Source organism: Cavia porcellus, unplaced genomic scaffold, assembly GCF_034190915.1.
Source record: "Cavia porcellus strain 051 isolate PalLab524CR breed Dunkin Hartley unplaced genomic scaffold, mCavPor4.1 scaffold_1, whole genome shotgun sequence".
Classification (NCBI taxonomy): Eukaryota; Metazoa; Chordata; class Mammalia; order Rodentia; family Caviidae; genus Cavia; species Cavia porcellus.
In genome coordinates, this window is record NW_026947484.1 from 219,509,213 (window position 1) to 219,524,283 (window position 15,071).

Here is a 15,071-nt window from a genome sequence, read left to right on the forward strand (position 1 = left end):
AAGGAGAATTAGAGTAAAATCCAATCTTCAGAATGACTGTAGTTTCTTACTACTTCCCGATGAACAGACTCTCAGTGAGCAGAGTGCAGAAACTGGACATCATGCAGAAATCTAGGACCTCAGTTGGAAAAGTGGACCACAACCTGTGTACCTTGGCCAGGGTCAGGGATATTTTCTTGCCATTCAAGCCACAGGTCTCTCCCTGCAGAACAAGTCCACCCACTGACCCCCGAGCATTCCTGCCTAGGGCCTCAGTCCCTACAGGTCCTCTGCCTAAAACATCTGCTTGGTGCCAACCCAAGTCCTGCTCAACCTGCCTTGGTTAATGTCCTTCATCTGTCCTCAAGGATCATCTTATAACATGCTGTCATTGAATCCAGAAACATAAACCTAAAGACAGGAAATCGCCAATATTTTATTTATTTATTTATTTTTGTCTTTTTCATTTTTATCAGTACCAGGGATCGAACTCACAACTGCCTGCTTGCAAGGCAGGCGCTTATGCCACTGAGCTAAATCCCCAGCCCCGCCAATATTTTAATTGATCAATTAAAAGTATGAATTCACCATTATTTTGATTATTTTTTTATTTTTAATCTTTCAAACATGCCTTTCCTAAAGCCAAGGCATGCTGGATTCAACCACTGACTAATATTTTCTTACCACATTTGTTAAGTTTGGGACAAGCAAAAAGGCAGAGACATCCTATCAAAAGTCTAGAACACACTGGGGTTACATCTGCTGAGAGCCTATATTTGAATTCCTAATCTCATATTGTACTCTTTTACTTTTAAAAAAAGTTGGGACAGGAAAAAGTTAATAAAAATTGGAATATCTGGGCATGGTGGGATTCCCACCTATTCAGGTAAAAGAAAAAGAGAAAACAGTGCTCCACATTCTTCCCTCAAGCTGAATTACATACTTCTTTCATCCCAGATAGACAGATAGCAATCCAATTTATCAGAACATTTAAAAGTGTATGATTACAGTAAGACATGCAATTGACCATGTGTTTCAAAGTCAAAAATGTTTTAAAATTATGTATATACACACATACACAAGTATTTATGTACTTTTTAGAATGAAATTTGTAAAGTTAAAAAGAAAAGTATATGAGTAACTTCACTTGAAGTCTATTCTGGGGCTGCATGACCGTGTGCTGAGAAAGTCATGCCTTCTTGTTCTGATGTCACTGGAAAAGGATTCCTTCATCTAACAAGGCACTTACACCGCCTCAGATGGTGTTCTGCCTTCAGTGCTGTGTATTTAATGCTTTTCAGAGGCCTTCTATTTTGCTTGTTGGTAATCCAATCTATGAACATTTTCATCACACTTCCTGCTGTAAATGTAAGTAAAAACCTCCCCCAGGATGTTGAGAAGATAGTGCACCTGCCAGCCACAGCATCAGGGAACAGGAAGCACAGTGGACTGAGACCTGACCATGCCTTCTTACTCACTGTGGGGCCATGGGAAAGCCAGGAACCTTCTGTGGTTTTCCATGTGCTCATCTGTAGTACGAGGAGGTTTGCAAAGTTTTTGTGGTTCTAAAATTTAGCAAGGTGTCTGCAAATGTTACCCAGAGACACAGTAACACGGCGATATACTAAGCAGTGGCCTCTCTTCCAACCTCAGAGCCTCCTAGTACTGTTCTTTCAGTCAGTCCTTCCTCTCCAAAAAGAAAAAAATACAAAAACCAAAACCAGCACTACAACTCAAACTGAAATTATCCTAAGCAGTTCACAGTTCTCTCGTTCCTAGTTCTTTTCCTACGTGCCTTGAGCTATTTTGTTAGTATTTGGGTCTTTGTGGTTAGGAAGACAAACTGGCTTTCCTTTCGACCTTTTTTTTCCTGCTCTTTGAATCTGTCAGGTTGAACGTCCATTCCTTTCCAATAAACATTCTCCCCTGGCTGTTCCATGTTCAGCTCAAACTTAGTGCATTTAAACTACATTGGTTGGGGCTGGAGATTTAGCTCAGTGGCATAAGCACCTACTTTGCTAAATGCATGGTCGTGAGTTCGATCCCTGGTACCAATTAAAAAAAAAAATTACATTGGTCACCTTTAGTCTTTCCAGGCTTTCCTCTCAGATTTCCCCAGCTCTATCATCTACCTCTTTGCCCTTTCCACCCCAGAAACTACCAGTCAGGACATTTTTGTGAGTCTTTCTTTGTAAGAGTTTTTAAACGTTTTCCTCCCTTTTTACTGTCATCTCTTTAGTGCAACCTGAGTGTCCCACACCTAAATGTCTGTTTGAGAATTCTCTGTTTTATCAACCCTTTTCACAGCTTCTACATTAGTTTCCTTTCAATATCGTTTTGATCATCTCTTGCTCCGATCCCAAAATGCCAGGGGTCCTCAGTCCTCCCCCTTGGTCTCGCCCTCTTCCTGGTCTGCCCCTCAGTCTACCCTAATTTGCACATCCTTGCTTATTCCCCAAAATAAAACTCAGAAGTAAATCCCTTTCTAAAGAACTTTCCCCGTCACCCAATAAGATATTATCTTTCTCTTCTTGGACAAACTGTAGATCTTAATTACAATTAAAGCCCTAATTTTCTATCATTCTTTATCTGATGTAAATAATCTCATTTTCTAAGTTGAGAAAAAAAAACCCTATATTTTTCTTACCTAGTATCTCTGGTATTCATTCTGTATTTTTACATAGAGTAGAAACTTAGTAAAATTTATTTACTAAGACAATAAGTATGACCAAACATTGGCAATGTAACTGCTTCCCACATAATCATCTCCAATTTAATGAATTATTAATAATTAGTTGATTAGGTGTTCTTTCATCAAAAAATCTGATTATCTGTATTTGTGAAGGTAAAGACTAAAAGAGAGAGAATTAGCTGAAGGGAGAATTATCCAAAAGAAATCCAAGCTGGGAGAGTAGTCAAAAGGATTTAATGACTGTCTAAGTCCTAAAGATCACTTTTAGAGTTACAGAGTCATAAAATAGAATGACGTGCAATAGCGTAGCCCTGTTATACACAGTAGAGTCTAGTGTTTTGAATTCAGAGGCAAAAGTCAATCTTTTTCTTCCTTCTTCCCTTTTGGAAGTCACTGGAGAAGCCTTACTACCTGAGGCTGGCCCATTTCTTTCCTCTTAAAACCTGCATGGCTTGCCTTTGGCCCCTAGTATCTGTATTTATCTACTGGGAATCTATGCTCCTGGTCTCCAAAACAAATCACAAGATATCAGGCAAGGAGTCAGTAGATGTGGGATGAATCTTGAAAACATGCAAATAAACAAATGTACCCTTTTGGAAATAGTGTATCCAATCTATTACTTTAACTCCTTCCTGTGTCTGGTTTAGGTTAGGTTCTTCCTCTAGCCTGTCGTGCAGACAGCAAACTACCTGAAACTGTATGTGACTTTCACAGCAAGAACAGGTCCCTGCTTCTAAAAATCCTATAGACTCAGATATTGTATGTCGTGGCAACTTATTAAAATGGTAAAAACAGAATTCTTAGAATCCTGGAAACAGAGAGAAGCTCATTTGTGAGAATTCAGGGACATAAAGGTTGAGGGTTAGAAAAGCCAGGCTAACGCTCAAGCTCGTGTTCACCTTCACCAGGCTTCTTGCCCCTCTCCTGGCAGCTTCAGAATGTTAGCAAATTTACCACATCCTACTACAAACATTAAAGATAAAAAAGAGCTCAGCTCTCTTCTGAAATGTCACTTCATGACACGGATGACACGCAGGGGTCCCTGCATTCTGCGAGGTTTAAGCCAGGGTCTAGCACATATTCCGAATAAAAAGGGATTAAATGAATGAATGAATATTATAATTTGGAAACACCAAACAAAACAAAGCTGTACCTACCAGAACTTCTTGCAATATAACCAAAGGATTCAGCATGGAGTAGTAAAATCAAACAGAAAGATTACATGGAGATCAACCAGCCAAACCCTATCACTTTATAAATTAAAAAATGAGGTTCAAAGAGGTCAAATTATATGACTAAATCTTAAGTCCTCTTTAGACAGAAAACACCCTGAAATGGCTCATTACAGATCGCAAATTCCCTGTGCAAATATGGTGATTATGGAACCTGATGCTATCACCTCAATCTCAGTAAGACGGTCTTCATATGTGGAATAAAGTGACTGTCAATTCAGCCCCTTGCCCAAATAGATCAACGTCACTGCTTGTCATTAGAACTCTAACTTTATTTCTTTGAGATCAACACTGCCAGCCACACTGGGTGTCAACAGGAAGTAAAGACGGAAGATCTGAGTTTTGAACACAAGCAATCTGGATTTGAATCCCAAATCCATGATTTGAATAACTGGTTGGCCTTGGGAAAATCACTTAGCCTCTCTATGAGTTGTATTATCTCAGTGTCTGGTGTGACTATAAGTCCCTAGTAGTTATTACTGTGCTTTGCCGTTCTGCCCAGAAGTTCAGCCTAGACTGAGATCAGTACAGAGGAAAGAAGCAGCCAACACTGGATTCTCCTGGCAGCTCCTGAATTCTCCTAGATGCAAATGTCTTCAAGAGCAGGGATCACAGTCTAGCTTCTTCTGTGGACCAGGGCATGTACCTTACAAGTGAGCCCCACTCCGGAGCTGGTCACTCTGGCAGGAAGAGGAATGAGAATTGAGTACGGTGGCTCATACCTGTAATCCCAGCACCTGGGAGGCTGAGGCAGGAGGATTGTTGCAAGTTCGAGACCAGCCTGGGCTACAAAGTGAATTCAAGACCAGTCTCAAAACGACCAAAAAACCCCCCAAAAAATCGAAGAAGAAGAAAGAGGAGGAAAAGAACCCAATGGCTACTGCCAAGCTCATGGTGCTTGGCAACCATGAGCCTAAACCTAAGGCTAGAGCTAGATTAAGGGATACTCAGACACCAATTTATCAGAAGTACTATAACATCACTTGAGAAGATGAGAGAAAGTTGTGTTCATGAGGATTTTGCTCAAGGAAACGTGTTATATGTGAATGAATTGATGCTCCCATAAGTTCCTCTGGTGTGTGTGTGTGTGTGTGCGCGCGCGCGTGTATGTTTGTGTGTGTGTGTGCAAGTGTGTGGGTTTTGCAGAGTTTTCTTCCCTCCTAAGACATTGTCTCAATATGTAGTTCAGGCTGGCCTTGAATTCACTATGTAGCCCAGGTGGCCTTTACCTTGATTCAATCCTCCTGCCTCAGCTTCCTGAATGCCAGGATTATAAGCATGCGACACCACAGCGGCCTCTTGCAGCACTTTTGTTGTGATGAGTGGTGTAGCCAGTAAGGCTCAGGCTCAACTAGGCTGAGCCCTGCCCTTGTAGGGCCTCCTTTCCCAAGCTTCCCTCAAGACGAGCAGTTTCTCTTTGCTGAAATGTTGAATATTGAAGGAGAGTCTGTTTGAACAAGTGCGGGGTAATCCTGCTCTGTATGTGGAACATTAATTTTACCTTTCAGGAGCCCAATCTCATTAACCCCAGCTCACCAGCCCAACAAATCGCTATCTTACCATGTCCTCTGCAGGCCTCTCTTCTAACCAGAACCTTGGTGAGGCTGCCTAGGTGGGGCTCCCCACATGTCCTTGTGGCCAGGTAGACATTAGTTGGTACAAACTTGCTATATAATGGTTAATGACTGAACTTGGTCTCTTTCATAGAATTTCAGATACAACGTTGCAGTAGTTAGTAGTGGTGATGTGGATGTGTGGATGATCTCGGCTCATTCATGCCTCTGTACCTTTGTTCCTCCCATCCTCTACCCCTCACAAAGAGCCTTGCTTATAGAATGAAACATTTCTCATCCTCCAAGGTTCAGTTCACCAGCTTCTTTTGCAGGAAGCCTGCCCTGATCCTTTAAGTTACAGTCAATCCCTCTTCTACTGCATCTTTTCTGTTTTGTTTTTTTTTCTACTGCATTCTTATGTTATATTATTAGCATCTCTGCCTGAGGGGATTCTTAGGTAACAGTTTCTATATCTGTCTTTCAAGCAGCACTGGAAACTCTACTAGGGCAGGAGAGAGACCATTTCTTTTCTTTTTTTTTTTTTTTTTTTTTTTTTTTTTTGTCTTTTTGTCTTTTTGAGACAGGGTCTCACTGTGCAGTTCAGGCTGGCCTTGAGCTCACTTTGCACCCTAGGCTGGTCACAGTGATCCTCCTGCCTCAGCCTCCCCCCGAGTGCTGGGATTACAGGCATAAGTCACCACACCTGGCTCATTTCTTATTCACATCCATAGTACCTGACAGGTAACTGGGCTTTTAAAAATTCTTTAAAATTTTTGATTGGCAAATTATAACTGCACTTATTTATAAGATACAATGAGATAGTATGATAGATGTATACAAGAAGGGATGATTGAATCATGCTAATATATCCATCAGTTATATACTTTTCCATTTTGGTAGTGGGAACATTGAAACTTACTCTCCTAACATTTAAGAAATATACACTATATTATTAATGACAATCACCTGCTGAATAATAGATCTCAAAAGACTTACTCTTCTATCTAACTGAAACTTGCTCCCTTTTCACATCACTCACCCACCCGCAGCTTCCAGTAACCACCATCCCATCCTCTACTTTTGTGAGTTTGAGTGTTTGGATTCCACATCTAGGAGGGATCATCTGAGTCTGGTTTGCTTCACTTGACATGTTGTCTTATCATTCCAGGCACCTAAGCTTAAAGGCTTGGGTAAACATGATGCATCTCCTTGTAGTAGCAATTTTACTCAAATTTTCATTAATTTAAAATTTTTCATACATTTTTAATGTTCAGATAGTTCAGAGAGGGGTACAAAACTAACTTGAGCTTGTAAGATAAATGTGTCATTTTTTTACATTGCTTTGAGATACGAAAAGTTTGAGGATCTTTTGCAGTGGAAACTCAATACAAATTTGAGTTTAATTTAATATCAAGGTATGTTTATGGTAACAATTTCTTTCTCTGAAACAAATAGCAAGGAAAACCATTCTTTTTTAAATTAATGAGTTGAAAAAGGGTGAACTGGAAAAAGCCATGTTATTTCACCTAAATAGTGAATTTTAACAAAAGTTCACTGTCCAAATATACAGACTAAAAATTTTTCAGAGCACTGTCCTCTAGCAAGGACCAAGTGCTTCTCTGTATTTGAAAGAAATTATAAGATACATCATATACACAAAATAATGTATGCACTATGTGCTATTTACTATTTGAAGTCTTTGTAGCATTTAAGTAAAATTTTGAGATTTGTGATTCCAGTCCCAGTAACTCTTTAAAAAAAAGTTCTTCAACTACAGTTAGTATATTGCAGTTATGCTATGTTAAAGGACTTTCCTTTTTGTTTTGATCGTTGTTTGTTTTGAGACAAGGTCTTATTATGAGCCCAGGCTGGCCTCAAACTCTCAGTGATCCTGCTGCCTCCCAAATGCTGGGATTACAGGCATGTGCCAATATACCCAGCCTGTTAATGGATTTTCAAGTACCCTCCAGATAAAGATTTGGTTTCTTCTGTAGATGTGCCTATAGAATAATAATTGCAATATAAATATTCTAGCTGCTAAGCTTTGTTTCTTTGTGGTAAAAACTAAATTTATATATTTATACTATCTGGATGTGAATATTACAAAAGGTCTTCAGCTCTACAACATAGGGACCAGATCCAAGTTCTAAGGCTTATAGTAAAAAAATCAAATGGCCTGATGATCATCAAAACATCAATGTCATAAAGATAATAAATAAATAGTGTATTCCATCACTATTGTTATAGTTAAAATAAGGAAACATTAGATTTCTTTGACCAAACAGGGAAAAGTCTGTATGCTCTTAAATTCTACTTGACTTGGGTTAATACTTCTGGACAAATAGAGGCTATTGTTGAAAATATAAGGCTTAAAAAAAAAAAAAAAAAAAAAAAAAAAAAGACTGTCACAAAGGCCTGGATTCAATCCCCAATACTGCCAATACATAGATTAGAAAGTAAACAAACAGTGTCACAGAATTTGTAGAATGACATATGTTTCAGAACTCATACAACTAATTTCAAGTCTTTGGGGGCTGGGGATTTAGCTCAGCGGCATAAGCGCCTGCCTGGCAAGCAGGCAGTCGTAAGTTCGATCCCTGGTACTGGTAAAAACGAAAAAGACAGGAAAAAAAAAAAAAAAAAAAAAAAAAGGAAAGAAAAGAAAATATAAGGCTTACTCCAAAAGGTGCCTAATTTTGTCTGACTCCTACAACGTTTTGAACTACTCTTCATCAGATACCACTTTTAACTTTTACCTCCCGCTTATTTAACATTGCTGTAAAATGCAGTTTAATTATCAGTGACTTAATGCTCCTGTCCTCTTTTCCAGACTATCACAAGGTGTGGGTTTTGTTTTTTTGTTTTGTTTTTGTCTTTTTCCTTTTTATCAGTACCAGGGATCGAACTCACAACTGCCTGCTTCCAAGGCAGTTGCCTACGCCGCTGAGCTAAATCTCCAGTGGTTCTTTGAACAACAACCCATCATCTTCTTTAGGCTCCTTTAGGCAGCATCAGTGCTTCCCCACAGCGGGAAGCAGTTTTGGGAAGAAAACTCCTTAGCCCTTCTGCACATGTTAAGAATAAGGAAACGGGGCTAGGGGTTTAGCTCAGCGGCATAAGTGCCTGCTTTGCAAGCAGGCAGTCGTGAGTTCGATCCCCGGTACCGATAAAAAGGAAAAAGACAAAAAAAAAAAAAAAAAAATGTAAAGAATAAGGAACCAAGGAGAGCGAGGAGGATGAAAGAAATGAAATTAAACAGAAAGGAGACAAGGAAGGCAAGAACTGAAAATGTACATTTAAAACGACAACCCCAGGGCACAAGTTCCCAAGGTTATCTATATCAGTATTCCCTAGATTGTTTATGTTTTTTTCCTTTTAGGTCTATCATACCCCAAATCCTTCAAGGTACTTTAAATCCATGGATTAGTTTAGTTGATAAAGTAAAGGGCAGACTCCTGATCGCTTTACGAACATATGGAGAGTTCAAAGAATGTTTCTAGGCAAAACATTTTAGGTTTCTTTCTCCTACAAAATGGGCTGTTATCTTTGAGCGAGTAGACCATCCTTTACTTATAAACCAAGACCAAGATGGAACTTCCTACAAATTCCACAGATTTCTACCACCAAAAACATATAAATATTCCCAGCTATAAACTGTAGCGTATCTCTCTTGAGGACTCACACTCTATTTCTTTGAGTATATACTTTTAAATTCCTGCCTGATAAATTCCTTTATGACTCTTAAAATTTTAATTCTTGTACTTATTTATTTTTGAGATAGAATCACACTCTGTAATTCAGGCCAGTCTTGAACTCACTACATAGCCCAAGCTAGCCTCAAACTGAGATCCTCCTGCCTCAGTCTCCCAAGCGCTGGGATTACAGGCATGCACCACCACGCCTGAGCTAAAACTTCTAATTGTTAATAAATAATGAATATTTATTAAGTGAAATGTCTCTGAGACTTTATGAAGGCACTCCCAAGAAGTAGGAAGTGAGACTAATATTAGAAACAAACTCTGCCATTATAATTACAAAAACAGTTATAAAAGCGGCACACGCTTAGTGTAGAAATACTGAGAATCCGATGCTGTGTACCCTGTGCCGGTCTCCTGCTTTGGCACGTGGAAGATCTGTGGGAAACCAGACAGCCAGCCACTGGGAGAAACCAGACAGACAGCCCAGCACCCCGCCCCCTAACTCTGGGAAGACCTGGGCTGGGGGTAGGGCGGGGGCAAGACCTAGTTAGTGGCCCTGAGGAACTGACACTCACTTGATTTTGCATTAGGCTCACCATGGCAAGGGGGCCAACATGCTGTCCAAGTTTAGAGTTTTACATCTAGTCCTTTTATCTCATAGCTTCAGAACTTTATTATTCTAATTTCCTTTTGTAAAAGCATTGGCCTTCCAACCAATTTCGTCTGATTTTGCCAATATATCTTTTTAATAGCATATTATTTAGCCAGTGAGCCCCTCCTAACTCTGAATTAAGCAGACGTCTCCTTTTTTACATCTTACTCAAGTATCTAAATTATTATTCCCAGGAATATTTATTTCATCATGTGTTCACTATAGATTTTTAGCCTTCCTACCAAAAATCCTTCAGTGACTGCTCGAAGTTCAGATGTCCTAACCCAACAGGGTCCACCTTGCTCTGCAGACTCATCTGGTCAGTCCAAACACACACTGGGATTCTCTGACCTTTCCTGGGCTCCATTAATGCTGTTCCCTTAGCGGGCCTCGTTCCCCTGTCCTAGACTCCCTGTTGGACGCCTGGTGTCCTTTAGGATTCTGTGTCTCTCTGTCTTTATTTCCTGACATGTCCAAGCAGAGTTAAGCCCTGGTTTTCTGTGCTGCCTTAGCATCTCTCCACCTCTCTATGTGAGTATTTTTGTCAATTATTAACTTTTATAAAAGTCCGTATATGAAGCCAGCCGTGGTGGCTCCCACCTGTAATCCCAGGGAGGCTGAGACAGGAGGATTGTTGCGAGTTCGAGACCAGCCTGGGCTACAAAGTGAGCTCAAGGACAGCCTGAACTGCACAGCGAGACCCTGTCTAAAAAGGACCAAAAAAAAAAAAAAAAAGTCCATATATGCTCAGGGCATCTATAAACCCAAAATGTTATATAAGTTCATTTTCTGGGGAAAAAGGGTTCAGAACTCACATCAGTCGCCAAAGAGTCCATAATTACTCCCTTGAAAGTGAATTGGGAGCTGGGCATGTTAACAGGCTTATAATCCCAGTTCTCAGGAGGCGGAGGCAGATTGCCAGACATTTGAGGCCAGCCTGGGCTACACAGTGAGTTCAAGATCAGCCTAAACTACAAAGAAAGACCCTGTCTCAATCCCACCCCCAATTTAAAATAAGAAATTAGAAACCACTGCACTAAATTACGAGTCCTTAGGAAACAGAGTGAGTTCAATTCTTCTTTGAACCTCTATAGTAAGATGCCTGATGTTCACCGATGAAAGTATTAGTTATCATTTAAAGGTAACGTTTACTTTAATCAAGATATGTAGTAAATATTTTATTTTGAAGAGAAAAAATAAAACAAAATTTCAAAAGACAATCATTAGGGGGTAACAATGGTATATACATTGCGTATTGTTATCTACAAATCAGTTACTCATAGTACAAGACATCAGCATTTAATCATCTGAACAATACTAGCACAGATCTTTCTCTTCAATGAGCTCAGAGAAATCAGAGTAACTATCTTATTTTCTATATATACATATATCTATACTATGTGATATGATATGTAGCAAATTTAACTCCTTTTTTTAAAAAGGCAGAAAATATGACAGAGTGAAAACTACTCTGGACAAAAGGGAAGTTATGGAAGGTTCCATAACAAAATGCCAGCAGTGGTTAGTTTGGAAAGAAAGATGGAGTTAGAGCTAGGATGGGCTTTCAAATTTTATTTACACTTTTCTGTCCCAATTGCATTTGTTTTATGATAAGCACTTTTTATTTTTGAAATTTAAAAACTATGCTTTAAACTATAGTGATTTTTTAAGTGTATCGATACCTTGCTTTAAGTCCTAGCTCTATTATTTTTCTTTACTGTTTTTTTCCTCTTCTCTTCTCTTTCATTTCTTTTCTTTTCTTTCCCCAGCCCCAGGACCTTGGATATGTGAGGCAAGCACTCCACCACTAAATTACAACCCTAACCCTTTTTCATTTTATTTTGAGACAGGCTTGCTAAGGTTGGCCTTGAACTCGTTATCCTCCTGCCTCAGCCCCACAACTTACTGGGATTGCCTCGGTTCTGCTGCTTTCATTCTGTGATCTTTATGAGGTTGGCTTTTTAACTGTAAAATGGACCATAGTAGTTACCTACCTTACGTAGCTATTGTATGAAAAACTCAACACAAAAAGTAGTACTCATTTAGTTCAATGCACAATAAATGTCTTTCTTAAGGTTGCTTTGTTTGCTTGCTTGCTTTTGCGACCTTCAAAGATGTCTAAAACCAAACTCAGTTAAAATACTGTGCTTTTTGGTCTCAATATTATATAAAAACAATCATACAGCAGTAGAAATCTGATGTAACACACCTACTTTATAAGATGACCGCTAACCCTGATGCCTGTCTAAAGAAATCCCTAAGTAATTTGTACATTTGATGGGTTTTAAATGAAGTTGACAAGTTTTCCAAGCCATTTATAATAACTAAGCTGTCTTTTTGTCTGTCTTCTAACTAGAAACAAGTTCTCTGGAATTCTCACTTACCTCCTGCCCTGTCTCCACCGGGAGACATCACATCATATTTTTTGAAGTCTTCCTTCCAACTTCTTGAAAAGTTCTGTAAAAATAAAATGTCACTGACAGTGACAATCACCTTGCATTGTATGTCATCCTCTCCCCCACATATAATTAAAGTTATTATATACACAATTCATTATTGTTAAAATTTTGTGGAACTATCTAAAGTCAAAAAGCCAAAGTCCTTGTTTCTCTTAGCCTTTTAATTTTTAAGTTATTTAGTTTCAAGTAGACACAACAATCTCAGCATTTTTATCTTTGGATGACTAAGAAAAATAAATTCTTAACATAGCTAAAATACTTGACATGGTTTAGGAGGCTTTGCTCAGTCAGAAGAGTTCAAAGCAATGATCTAAACCTAAAATATTTAAAGGCATTAGTAGAGAGTTTTTCCTACAAATACCACATTAAGTGAAATCACCTTCACCAGACAAGTGAACTGGGTTTGTAATACATCTTTCTGTAGGGGCTAAGTTGCTCTACAAAAAAATTAAGTACAAATCTACATGGTAAACATTCATTGATTTATATTGCTTTCGATGGCAGATTCCAAAGCAGCTGTATGTTTTATTTATTTTTCATTCTTTGAAACATCTGGGACTTTTTTTCCAGTTTACTGAATCTTTCTGGACTTCCCTTTCCTGACCTATATGACTGGCTTTAGAACAAAAATACTCACCTCTCAGGCAAATGTGAGAGTTAAGGGAGGGAAGCAAAGGCTTAGTCACCTTTGTCACGGGGTTCTGTCCTTTAACTTAGGTGAGAATATGCTTAGTCCCAGCTTGGCATGCTTTTTTTTCTTCTCCACTTTAACATCACAGAAAGGTTTTCTTAAGTTATTGCTTTTGTGCGTAATTCTGTTCTTGGTCCAAAAGAAATAGAGCAGACAATGTAAAGCCTGATGCTGGGTCTGTCAGATGCTGATAGCTGCCACCCTGGATGCTGGCTAATAGCAGTGACATGAGTGGGGGCATGGCAACATTCTTGGACCAACAAGTGTCACACTACAGATGGTGAGGAGTAAGCAGAAGGATCTCTGTCCCTCACGCCGAGGCACTGGTCTAACAGCTTGCACTGCTGCACGCTGAGCCACAGATATATGAAAAACACACTTCTAACTTGCTTAAAGTCACTTTTTATGATATACAAATGAACTCAATAGTGATCCAGAGACAAGAACAACTTTTTTTTTTTGGTATCAGGAATTGAACACAGGATCTTGCCTTTGCTAGGCATGCGCTTATGCCACTGAGCTATATCTCCAGCCCAAGAACAATTTTTAGTTCTAAAAAATTTCTCCACATTTCCTTGGAGCCTCTGTGTGCTCTTTATTTGTTAACAACAAATTTCTCACTCTTCAAAGGCCTCTAGTGTGTCCCTCCAGCCTTCATCCCCCCTTTCATCACCCTTGTATTGCTACCTACTCACTCGAGCTCCTCAGTGAGGAACTTAGAAAGTGGGGCCACTCTGTTGGGGGAAGAATGAAAGTCTGCCTAAACCCGAGTTTTCAGTTTATTGTGGATTAGAGGAAAAACAGAGTTCATTTGAATTCAGCAGTGTTTATTATGCACATCTCATGTAAAAGGCAATGTGTTAGGTGCTGAAATACAAAAAAATCTAATAGGAAAGATAAATCACACAAGTAACTGTAACACAGGATGGGTTATGAATCCATTACGACATGCAGAAGGCGCCTAAACTTCCAGAGGAGAAAGTTAGTGGATGTTAGAGTTTCATGAAGAAGACGAGCTTTAAGACGGGCTTTGCAGAAAATGGTAAAAACAGGATCAACAGCAGAATGCAGTACAAGACACAGGTGGATTTAGGGACCCTGGAGAACCTGGAGGGTGGAGAAGCTAATCTAGACTGGGGGGGGGGGGGGAATGGGGGGGGCAGACGGAAGGTCTGCACTGCGTTAGGGGGAATAAAGAGCCACTGAAAGTTGTTGAGCAGTGAAGCAACAAGATCACAGCTCCGGTGAGAAGATGGTCTTTGTTGAGGTGCAGACGAAAAAGGGCACCGGCAGAGAGGCCGGGGAGTAGGTATCTTTAATAATCCCCAAAATGTAAGATGACCTGGATTAGAAAAGTGTCTGTTTAGAGCTGGGTGTGGCGGAGGCATTTAAGTTTAGGGTTTAGTGGTCATGGGGAGAGAGACAGAGACAGAGACAGAGACAGAGACAGAGACAGGAAAGCAGGCAAATGTTGTCTTCCTGTGCAGGGTGGAAGACGTGGGCTAAAGCCTGGGAATTTTCCTTGGCCCTGGGCATAGTTTCCAACCATGTTTTCTTTTTCGGTGCAAATACCTCGGCCTTGAGGAAGGGTGGTGGCTTATCCCAGGAACGACTGCTCTCTGTCTACAGACACCCTGATTCTGTGCAAACATCCTGCCTTGTGATAAGGCTGAGCCTGGGTTTAGAGACCCCATGGGAGGGGGCACGGGGCAGAAGACATGGGAGAGGAGCTAGTTAGGAGCCTGGGAGTGTGTTTGCCCTCTGTCCCTCAGTGGTGAACCCCAACAGATTTATTCTCTCATTGGTTTATTCTTAGAGATGTTATAGTGAAGATATCCTGGCGTTAATGATAGAGCTGTTTTTTGAGGTCGATAAGATGATGTGGGAAAGTAAGGAGCAGGAAGAACACATACCATACTTTAAGTGGGTCACAGAGCCTGAGTGGGGCCCCAGGGGTCCACCCAGCTTTTATTCCTTTGTGGTTTCTGTCTCACTAGGAGATGGGGAAAGTATCAAAATGAATCTCAGCGCTGCCAACTGCCTCCCTTCCCCCTAAATAAATTTTTTTTTTCATCTTTTGCCCGGTTGTCATGGTAAGTTGCAGGTATCAGGGCA

General features: G+C 40.0%; 1 protein-coding gene across 5 annotated transcripts in view; it reads right to left on the minus strand.

Annotated features, from left to right (window-relative positions):
• The window catches only part of Arhgef33 (Rho guanine nucleotide exchange factor 33), a 114,979-nt gene that overhangs the window by 94,485 nt on the left and 5,423 nt on the right, over positions 1-15,071 (minus strand). For all 5 annotated transcript variants that reach the window (XM_063229529.1, XM_063229543.1, XM_063229548.1 and 2 more), the window contains exon 2: positions 12,191-12,263. The gene's annotated coding sequence lies outside the window, so the exon portion shown is untranslated. The remainder of the gene's footprint in view (positions 1-12,190; positions 12,264-15,071) is intronic.